Source organism: Aphis gossypii, chromosome X (assembly GCF_020184175.1).
Source record: "Aphis gossypii isolate Hap1 chromosome X, ASM2018417v2, whole genome shotgun sequence".
Lineage (NCBI taxonomy): Eukaryota > Metazoa > Arthropoda > Insecta > Hemiptera > Aphididae > Aphis > Aphis gossypii.
Window position 1 is genome coordinate 18,824,348 of NC_065533.1, and position 12,029 is coordinate 18,836,376.

The following is a 12,029-nucleotide window of genomic DNA, read 5'->3' on the forward strand; positions in this document are numbered from 1 at the left end:
ATCATTTTTCTTCAGTACACTAAGTTAAATAACTCAAAAAAAACACTTTTAAATTTGAATTTTTATACGTCAAAATTTTATAAAAAAAACAATTTACAGTAGAAAAGAGAAGTTTGTTATTTGAAAAACAAAAATTTGGATTATTGCAGGAGTACTGAATACAATAATACTTTATTAAGTTGAACAAAAATCACCATATTTTGAAAATATAGCCATTAAATACATTTAAAAATTTATAGTACCAATAATCAGATTTTAAATAATTATCTTTAACATAAATATGCGTAACCTGTACAAAAATAAAAAAAATTTCAATAGATCTTTTAATCCTAGATCAGAGAATTTCCATACTACGCGATTACTGAAACTGTAATGTACCTATTATAAATTACAATATTGCATGTTTATGAAACAATTGAAACTATAGTATAATTTGTTTTATTGTACAATGATATTAAATTTAACTAATTTTTTATACCAGTTTAATTTCTTGCTGCAATATTCTATTTTAGATTTTTTTCAAAATATATTGTATGATAATTAAAAAATTAAAAATATTTGCTTCTAACTTTATGTTATTTGATAATCATAAGTTTGTATAAGTTAGTTAGTAATTTTATTTTTTTCTATTTTTAATCATTAAAAACATCAACGACGAATGTTATTAGTTTCAAATTGTACATTACAGATTTATATTTATAAAATGGTTTCAAACTTTAAAACATTTAAATACATTTTTTTTTTAAGTAAAATTAATTAATTATATAAATTTGTTTTTCTTAGGAAGTTAATCATGTGATGATGTTTTCTGTTTTTAAATCTAATGCTGCAGTGCTATAGAATGAGGTTTGTGTTTTCTGAAGTCACTAATAATATTGATAGAATTCTGTGATTATGTGCTTAATTGATTTTTTTTGATTTTTTTATTATATTATACGGATTAATTCAGTTGTAAATTGTATTTTTGATTTTCTCGATTTCCTTTGTCCGTTATTTCAACCAAATGTGATTATAATTTGGGTTTCAATGTCAAAGTAAGATATGATTTTTATAAGCTGCAGGTTGTTAATAAGTAATAAGTAAGTCCTAAATAAGTAAATTTTTTAGGCGTTCAAGTCACCAAACTAGTTCTTATTGTTATTCAACATAGGTGCCTAATTCTTCAGATTTCAGTTGATTACTATACATAAGCCACTATATAAAAATTAACTATTAAATAATAAATAAGAAATAGATGTACTAAAAATTACAATAACTATATTTTAAATCTGTATTAATACTTAGAATTGAACACAGTTTGCCCTACCAGATAAATAACATTATGGTGCACAAGTATAAATGAATTATAATAAAATAGGTTTCTCCAAAACTAATATTTATTTATATTTTTTTAATTTGTATGCATAGGGTTCAATTTGAAAATATACGTCGTACTATTATTGTAGATAATCAATTATTTGTATTTCTTTTTTACGTTTAGTATTAGTATTAAAATTAAAAAAATTATTTATTTAATGTCTAATGGTGTATTTCGATAGTATTTTTCATAGGTACATGTTATAAGGTATATTATTAATTTTAATTATATAAATTATTGTAATTTTACAATAACGCTTTATTACCGAAGTTCGTACGTATCTTATACAGAATCGTCATAGTTGCATTATTGAGTTCAATAAGATGCAAACATTTTCAGACAATAAAACTATATACCTACTTAGTTAGTTTTATAACACTCGAATAACGTTACACAATTATCATGCCTAATTATTCTACGCACGCTTAAATTAAAATTCATCTTGACCCACATATACGAGAACTATGAAGAATGTGCAAGAAAAAAAACGTTTGAATATTTTATATGAAAATTTCAGAGAACAACAATGATAATATTCTTGGAAAAAAAAAAGTAAATAATTGTAACATTGTAATTTTTAATACTATAATTTAATATAGGTAGGTATACACGATAATAAAAACACCTCTATGACACAATAATGTCCGATAATAATCGGTTTTAACTTTTAAAACTATTTTTTATAAATCGAATAAGTGTATTATAGGTCCACCTATAATCTGAAAATCTACCTATCGACCTTAAGTCTTAACTATAGGGAATAATTACATTTTTTTCTTTTGTTCGACACTAAAACTTCTGCGGTACATTATTATCGTTATTATTATTCGTATAATGTACACTGCAGTTTCAGCACGTAAACTTTCAGTAGTAGGTACCTATCTATGACTAACACAATTTATTGAATGCAACGATCCGATCGATATGAATATACGATAATGTAATACGAACAAGACGTAAATCAATCGTTGTCGATATTATTTATTTTAAAAGCGAGATTAACCACAACGCGAAAACAAACAGACTAAACTGGAAAACCTCTGCCGGCCGATGAAAACGTAAAACGACGATATTCTTGTCACGTCCGTTCTTTTCCATCGTTTACCGTTCGGGTCGCTAAATATTTACGCTCTCCGCTGTGAACACAACGCGAATACTAAACAATGATAATATGCTACTGCGGTACGCCTATTAATTATATTATACTTGCATAGCAAGGAGATGTAGGTGCGTACCTACGCCCACAATAATAAAAGCGTGTAATCTGCGCCAAATTTGATCCAAGATAAAAGAAATGTCTAAGGGTGTAATTTGTATACGAGAATACTAACAGATTTAAACTGCTATTTATACATAGCATTTAATTATATACCTAAAATTATAATATTATATGTGTGTGAATATTATTAAATGATTCTCTAAAATGCAGTGACTTTCAAATAAAAAAAAAAAAGATTTTTCAAATAGGAGGCAGGGAGGAATGTGCAATTTTGACTCGGACCACGCTACAACGAGAACTATATATTCTTCCTTTTAACTTCAAATATGTTCTTGACTATTACTAACAATTTGGAGTAAATCACTCTATGATAGCGGTTAATGTGATTTCATTACTTTATCACATATTTGATATTTTTTTTTCTATTCACAACAAACTAAGTCAGCGACAGCAATGGCCACTGGACTGACTTTATTATATACAATTATATACGATTTTTTATACACAATACAATAATACATTGTATTGTACTTTTGTGATTCAATGATGGATTTGACTTTGAGTGGGTCTGGGTTTAATGCATCGGAAAGGTGATCTGGCAAATCTTAGTTTTTTCTTTCCTTTTCATCATAGCTCCGAAATTATATTTTGGGGATGTGTTTGATGGTTAGGGGGAGTACTGCAGCTGGGGCAGACTGAGGGTTCTTCTCACTTCACGAGGTACTGGTAGGTGATGTGAATGTCCTATTATAAGTCAAGTGATGGCAGTCACCTGTTTCCTGGTGATATTATTTGGGAAGGTGCAGGGGCAGGTGGTTCTTTTGATCTCGTGTAGGTATAATACTGTATTGTTGTCAATCGACTTAACTTGTATGTGGAAATCGTAAACCACACAGAAAATAATATCGATGACATGCATTTTTATTTTAAGAATATACCTAAACGATAGAAAACCGATAGACAAATAGAAAACCAAAAAGTATTAGGGTAGTTATGACACCTTCGTCACTGCCCTCAAATATTTTCTGCCTAAGATATAGGTACCTACACAAAGACAATACGTTTTTAAGACTTTGAGAATATTTAGACGGATAAGCCCTAGCTCATCAGTCATAGACGGCAAAAAAATACAAACAAATCCAATAATTATACTATTATTAGACGCGATCAATACTGAAATGGAATTTTAACCGAAATTTAATAATATTATACATCGCCACATCGGTAAAGGTATCTTTCTGCATATTATCATAACGTTATATGTAGTAAAAATTTACGAAATTTTGTTTTCGTGTTTTTGCGGTCGGTCGCCGTTCACGATTTGCTGTTACGTCGCAAAATATAATATAATATTTTTTTATAATATTCGTAATTCGTTATGACGTGTGTGAGTGTGTGTGTGTCTGATGCGTATTAAACAAATAACACTCACGGCGGGCAAAGATATTTACACCGCGCGCGCGCACGCATACCACCGTATACGTTATATCGGGCTGAACTCGCGGCACAAAACCCGAAGTGCATTGACCACCACTATAATATTATTATATTGTGTACTCTGCGGGTACATATTATTACTATTACTATTACTATTATTATTATTATTATTATTATTATTATATACGATTGTGTTATTATATATATATATAGGTACCTGTTGCAGGTATATACTGCGCGACTGTTCTCTCCGCGGGGCAAACACATCGGACACACACACACGCACTATAGTATAGGTATTATGTATACAACGGCGTGGTAGGCTGCTGTAAGTAAAAATATATGTAATACCTATATATATATATATATACGTGCCGACTGCCGGCCGTCTCCCCGCCAAGAACGAGAACGAGAATATAATATAGCAAGCCGGCCGCCGCCGCCGCCACAGTCGTCAGTATCTAACCGTCTTTCCGCGAGACCGGCGACCCGAGAACCGTCGAACCAGTTGTCGGTTACCAAACGCACACACGCGCACGGTACCTACCCGAGTCGATCGTCGTAGCATCGCCTACCCGACTGCCGGACCACAGTGCTCTTTTCCGGCTAAATTCTTCTCTCCGCGAGACATCCGCGGGGACGCCGTTTCCACCGGTGACGACCACGTTACGACCGTATATACATACCTACGATATTGTTAAACGCCGACAGATTCGCGGGTACTCGATTTTTCGAGAGTATTGACTTACATGCCTGCCCGTCAACGGTGTCTCCATACGATTTTTCCCGGTTCGGCGTATTTTGACTGCAGGGCGCATCTCGAAAGGGTGCGATTATCCGACACGCATGTCGTGCAAAGATGACTAAACCGTGTCCATCGTCCAACACATATTCAAAAGTGAGTTTTTTCTTTCGTTTATCCTTTACACGACACTGTCGACATTTTACTTTTCCGTGGGTGGTATAACTTATATTGATGACGTTTATTTCACAACGCGGTGATGTTGAGTGACAAATATAGTTATGAGCTTACTCACACGCTTGTTTGCACGGGGTAGTTTCGAACACGACAGAGTAGCATGATGAAATGTACTTATATACACTGTACGCTTAAGGACTTTTGGAGTGCACTCGGAATTCTAGAATTAGTTAGGCTAGCTCAGCTATACCACTACGAATACGTACCGTTAAACACCCGAGGTATATATACACGAATGGTAACGATATTATTATAATATTACGTCGTGTAAGACCATAGTTATCCGTCTTACCTCTTTAGAGGAATTTGTAATGAAAACAACTATATTAACTGTAATAATCGAATACATTTTTACTGTGATATCATTGTTAGCTTAATTGAAAATTAAAGCTATACTCGTGCGTTACGCTCAGCAAATTTTTTAAAAAATCACCTATACCCCTTAATATATTTGTGAAGCAAAATATCAATAATTTTATACTCAAACCGCCTATGTTACAAGGAATACTATAATATTATTATCCTTTCGATAGATGTCTTTTTCAATTTGTCATCATAATATATTAATATACCTATTATTCTATGACTTACTTACTTCTTTGAATATAATATTATATAGATATTGAAAAATATGTATTCGTGCAAGATGATTTCTCGCCAGCTAGCATTTATTATTTCGAATAATTTCTGTTGGCATTTTTGAAAATGTAATATGCATGCAATTCTAATAAGTGATAACAATTTCTATTTTTTTTTTCATTTATTTGTCTATAATCTATTATTTATCAATTCTTAAATTTTAAATCACAACATTTGTTTTTAATTCCGTGTAATCTAAACGAGTTAAAACTGTTCTAAAAATAATAAAATATTGATATCTTATTGTGTAAATGTTATACAATATTAAAGCATAATGTTTTTTTTTATACATATTTAAGTACATAAAGGTCTGGATGAACATTTTAATTGAAAATTTTGCTCTGTGCTATAAGTTATAGAACACTCTTAATTGACGATTTTCGCCGATAGGCCTATATAAAATTAAAGATCAATAATAGATATTTTGAAATGGTGTATTGTATGGTTTTCAATATAATTGACTATTTTAATAGGTTTCGTTAGTATTCGAAACTGTTTTTTTTTATTATTGTCTCGGCTTGTTTATTATCTTTTGCTAATACAATAATCTTGTACTAAGACTGCTTAATTGAATCTATAAACTCTGTACGATTTACGATATTTTATACTTACATATGTAATATAACATTGTTGGAATATGAGCTATGTGTAGTCCAACATTTGTTTACTTGATTGTACATAACTTAAATATTTTTATATTTAAGATTAGTAATATCTGCACAGATTTCAGCTACTTATTTATTTATATTTAAAGTAGGTAACCTAATTTTTAATTACCTATTCGGTTATTTCCATTCATCTGAAGACTAGAAATGGTATAGGTACTATGTTTTTCTCACATTATCATAGCAACCTATATATTTTTTTCTTCCCAAATGACAAATCAGTTTCGTTGTTTCAAAAGATACTTACTGATGTATTTTTGGTCACATTATAATATATAATATGTTCCCATTGAACAGATTTTAATTAAACTATTTCAATTACATGATTTAATCAGAGTAATTAATTTAAATAAATTTTCAATAGGTACCTAAGTAACTTAACTTAAAATTAATAGATAATATATGTGTGTATTTAAAGGATGGACGATGATATTTGAAATAATTTTAAAACGGTTTATATTTATTTGACAAAATACAAGGTCATTTTAGGTTAAAATTCTTATTAAAAGGTCAAACATAGTACAACTACGAAGTAGCTTACAATAATAATTAACGTTATTTTATAATTCCTGGGAAACAACTGTTCTCATGGTTTTTCGGAAACTTGAATGTCTTTAGTTTGAAAACAGAAGTGCCTTCCTAATTGGAGTCATAAATTTTTTGTGAATATATTATTATAATTTTACAGTGTTATGGATTGTTATAATAATTATGTAAGTTTATTATTTACGGCGTAGTAGATAATTTATACATTATTAGTAAATAATAACCAAGTAGCATACCATGAGAAGGTAGACCTATTAATTTTTAAACATTTTATTAAATCTAAGTCAGTCACCTTGTCGTAAACTTAATGATAAATACATTGTTTTGTATGGAGATATTATTTCGTAACTTAATAATTTAAATTTAATATTACCTAGATGAACAAGAGATTAAAATAATATTTTCAAAGTATTGTGTAACTTATTTTTGAACTTTTGCAACAAATCGTTTTAAAAATCGAAAAATAGATATATAATATCTAGTAACATAGCTACCAGCTTTTTAATTTTAAATTCACGCAAACATTTATATGTATAAGCAATTAGGCATAGCAGTTTACCGTGTTAATATATAACAATAGTCACGAATCAATAATAAATATGTTATAAATAATTAAAGCATTGGCTTACTATACTCTATACAGATTATACATATGTTTGATAAGTATTCATTATTTTGAATATTAGTTATGATATTGACGTTTTTTCTTCTGTTACCGATCTCGAAAAGAATACATATAACGTCGTACTGATTGCAGATACACGTACGACGTTCCGATATGAGTCCTCCTCAATGTCCGACAGGGAAATAATAACGTAAAAAAACCACTTCGCGTATAAACATAATACGGATAATAGCTCATAATATAATATAGTAACAAAACTTTACAGCTAGTGTATTATATATATATATATATACAATATACATATAATGTATTATTATTATTACTATATCGTTTGTTGTAATTACAAAATATAAAATAAATACATTTGTATATAAGTTATGTGTCCTGTATAGGTTATTCACTGGCCGACGGAATAACGTTATTACGTATTGAATGACAGTTACCGTTATGTAATAGATACGTATACATTAGACATATTATATATACTTACAATCCTGTCTCCGCGTGAACAATATTTGGATTAACTAGTTTATAGTCGTTTAGACACACACTTTTTTGAGATTAAATGAGATGAAAGTGTTCGGCGTTGGTGAAATATCGTGGGCATTGTATTGAATGAAGTATTATAGGTATATAGGTACACGTACACGACCATGATAAATTAATTAACTACTGTAAATATATATATCATAATGTGGACACGTGTATAAATGTGTATTTCTGTGTTTATATAGCCATATAATATGACGGATTAGTTGTTATTTAACGACGAACAAAAAAATAAAATAAAACCGTGGGCAAAAATGAATACAAGGTGTACCTATATAATAGAAAAATAAGTAAATAGAAATTGAAACAATTGTATTAAATGTGTGCATAATATTATGATATTTCTCTAATGATATCTTATTGTTTAATTACTCTAAATGTACAACAACTATTACTGAAAATTATATATTATAGACATACATACGGTATATTATGTATATAATATATATATATTGTAAAATTGTATAGTCGTTTGTTTAGTCAACAGATTAATTAGGAGACCATATTTAGGCTACCGTACGATAGTTTATTAATTTTCATAGTAAATAATTCTGCTTTCCAGGAAAATAAAAAAGATACACGATGAACAATACACAGCAAAAACAAAATTATTTGGATAAAATTAAAAATGTCAAAATACACGAGATATAAATTTTTTATCCAAGATATGCCTATCCCTGACCACAATATAATATATTATAATTTATCGCAGTGTTTCGTATTGGACATAGCAATACTAAAGTCGGTGACTTCAACGCACGTGATTAACGATAATATGCGCGTCGTCGTACAAATATTTTAGTTTAACTCCGCAGAATATAAAATATACATAGTTACGACTTAAAATACATGAGCGAAGGTAGATATTTGTATTATAATACGTAAAGGTAGTTTCTATAGGTATTCAGAAAATTATATTTACAATCAAAACGATTAGAGAAAAAATAATTTTTTTTTAAATTTATCGTAAAACTATATTATACCAATTCATGGATCCTAACTTGGTTCGTACTAATTGTATAGGTACCGCTATACGACGACGACGACGACGACGGTGATGACGGCGGCGGCATTTTATAGAAACGTAAATAAAACAAATCGAGTATTTTTTTTTCTTCGTGAATAAATTACCATACAACAATAATATGTTAACGTCTTCATTTATAATAGGAACAGAAACAGCTTAAAAACCACGAACCGGTATTTTTTATGTATCAATATTCAATATACATATATATTATACGCGTATGTACAAATATTCCACATATAGGGAACACGTCAAGATACTCTCGTATAACATCAACACATGTAGGACTTATTTTAGAATGAATTTCACACGTACGCCTATTAAACAGTTAAAAAATCATTTTTCTTTAAAAATTAAAACTGTTCTACGTCCGCACGTAGAAATAAATATATTTATATTTACTCGTTCAAGAAGCTAGCTGAAACATAACTGTCACTTTACGAGTATATTTGTTTAAGCCAATTGGCTAATGTATAATAACTGTAAATACATATATTTATCAACCTATACTTACACTACGTTGCTTCAAATGTATTTAGCTTATTAAAGAAAATTAAACTCCATCGTAAATGTATAACGTTTTTCAATAAAAAAAAAAAATATTCAATCAAACCAGAATAGTGCAGCATATGTATTATATATATATATATAATACAACTATTTCTATTGTTTAGGTACTTAAGTATACACATGAAAACGACATTATAGCATAATTTATATTATTTCTGCGGCGCGTCTCTACGTATTTGTCGTGTAAATAACTTTGTTTCTGCTCAACATTTTTGCAAAACATAATATGATCTTTAAAAAAAATCACTGTCTACAATTATTTCATTATTCTTGTAATAACCAATCGTAAACGTTTAGTTTACTAAATTATCTTAAATAAAAATATTAATAAATTAGGTTAGTTTTTTGTTACTCAAAATTCTAAAATTTCGACTCAATTTATACGCTTAAAAAGGCAATTTATATAATTATTTTGAAAGTCAAATTATTAATTTTCACAAAACGTTGTAATATTTTGACAATATTTAAAATTTAAATACACGGAGCGTGACGCGTATTACTACCGATGGAAGGCGTCTCGTATAGACTGTTATTGGTTTTTGTTGTAATTATAAAACGATAATAACTCACAAAAAACAGTCTACGAAGTGCCCTACATAGTTTTCTTATTTTTATATTATTGAATATGGTAATTCACTCTAACGTTAAAGCAAATGTCATATGATTGGTTTGTAAAACTGAAACATTATAATATTATACGAGATTAGCGACCTCTTAGAGTCCTCTACGCTTAAATAACAGTTTATTTTAAACGTAGAATAAAAATGTTACCATTTTTTATTAGGTATACGGCACGCTTCCATGGCGTTTTGGATTGCACGAAACACTCGGAGATTTACACTCACCTAATCGAACATTTAACATTATCTGGTATTGCCGGAGAGTGTCCAGATCGTGTTGTTATTTTATGTCCGTAAACGCAGAATTAAACATTAACCAAAACGTATTGCAGGCTTTAATGTCTTGATTTAATCCGACTAATGTCGGTATATTATCCAAATGTTAACAACGCGCGTGTTATACATCACAATAAATTGAATTGAAATAAGACGTTTTTACTCGTTTAAAAAAAAAAAAAAAAAATGTCGGAGATACGCGATTGCCGTTTATAAGAAGTGGTCGTCATAAAGCGTATAGAAGAGGTGGTCAGTTTTTCAATTAGCTTTTAGTCCCCAACGTCGTCGACGATTTTTTTTTCCACGCCGGCGCCACTCGACCCATAGCCGTACACAATTAACGCGACGGGCGAGTGGTGACGGTGTTATATTTATACGTTGTTTTTATACATATATATATATATATAATATAATATATTATTGTGTCTTACGCACTGGACGATATTACTATACGTACCAATAATACTTGGGATTTTACATTCCTATGCTCCCCGCCGACGGGCACGCCCAATTCACGTGAGAACATGTTATTATTACGATTTATTTCATATCATCATCGTTACTCGCAGAAACGAATAATATTATTGTTCGGTTGCCGACGGAGGGTGCGTCGGCGTCGGCGAATCCTGCGCGCAGTCTTTATGACATTTGTGTGTGTGGTGCGTCTGTCGGTTTCGGCGCCGACGGCAATCTAATCGCGTTACGGACGAGCGCAGCTGACCAAAACGGCAAAACCCTCCCATGTGTTGCAGAATTTTTCTCGCACCGGCCACGTTAAATGTTATACACAGTACGTATAATAATAATACGTTATAAACGAGTCTAAACGCAGTTTGTACGTGTCCTGGCGACGGTTCCCTATTCGTCTGTATGACGATGAGACGCCTTACGGGACGCGATTTTCAAGATACGAATAATAAAAACAAACATATATTTAAAACGCAGAATTTTAATGTTTGCGTATACGGTTCGCGACGAAAATCGAAACCCCACCTTAAAACCACGGCTGGTATAAATAAAATTCGATACGATCGGCATTCCGAACGTTCGTCGTGCGGGTATAGAGGTAGGTCAAATGTAGGACGTGATTATTGGGATCCGTAGTCCGTCGACATTGCGTATTGTGTTTAATGAAATAATATGATAAGATCTGTCAAAACTCAAAACTGAGAATAACGCCAAAAAATGTTAAACGCGCGTCCGATTAAAAAACAAACAGTATGTCCTATATAAAACCTGTGTCGTCGAATGCTGGCCCATGGACAAATGTTATCTGGCCCGCGCAGATAGAAATTTAATTTTTAATTAATATTTTTCGTTAGTGAATTAAATGAGATTTTTAGTAGTTTTTATTTTACGCCTATACTCTATTTGAATAGACATGTATACATACATTTACATTTCGATGGTTCCCGAAATATTTCTGAATTCCTAAAGTGTGTGACCGTGTGTAAAAGAAATATAGTGGATCGCTCTTGCACGTGCACGCACATGTCAATATAACGCAATATATGAATATT

General features: G+C 30.5%; 1 protein-coding gene across 1 annotated transcript in view; it reads left to right on the forward strand.

Moving 5' to 3' along the window:
* Positions 1-4,457: 4,457 nt before the first annotated feature.
* The window catches only part of LOC114122504 (leucine-rich repeat and fibronectin type III domain-containing protein 1-like protein), a 39,978-nt gene continuing 32,406 nt past the window's right edge, over positions 4,458-12,029 (forward strand). The window contains exon 1 of the mRNA XM_027985183.2: positions 4,458-4,911. The gene's annotated coding sequence lies outside the window, so the exon portion shown is untranslated. The remainder of the gene's footprint in view (positions 4,912-12,029) is intronic.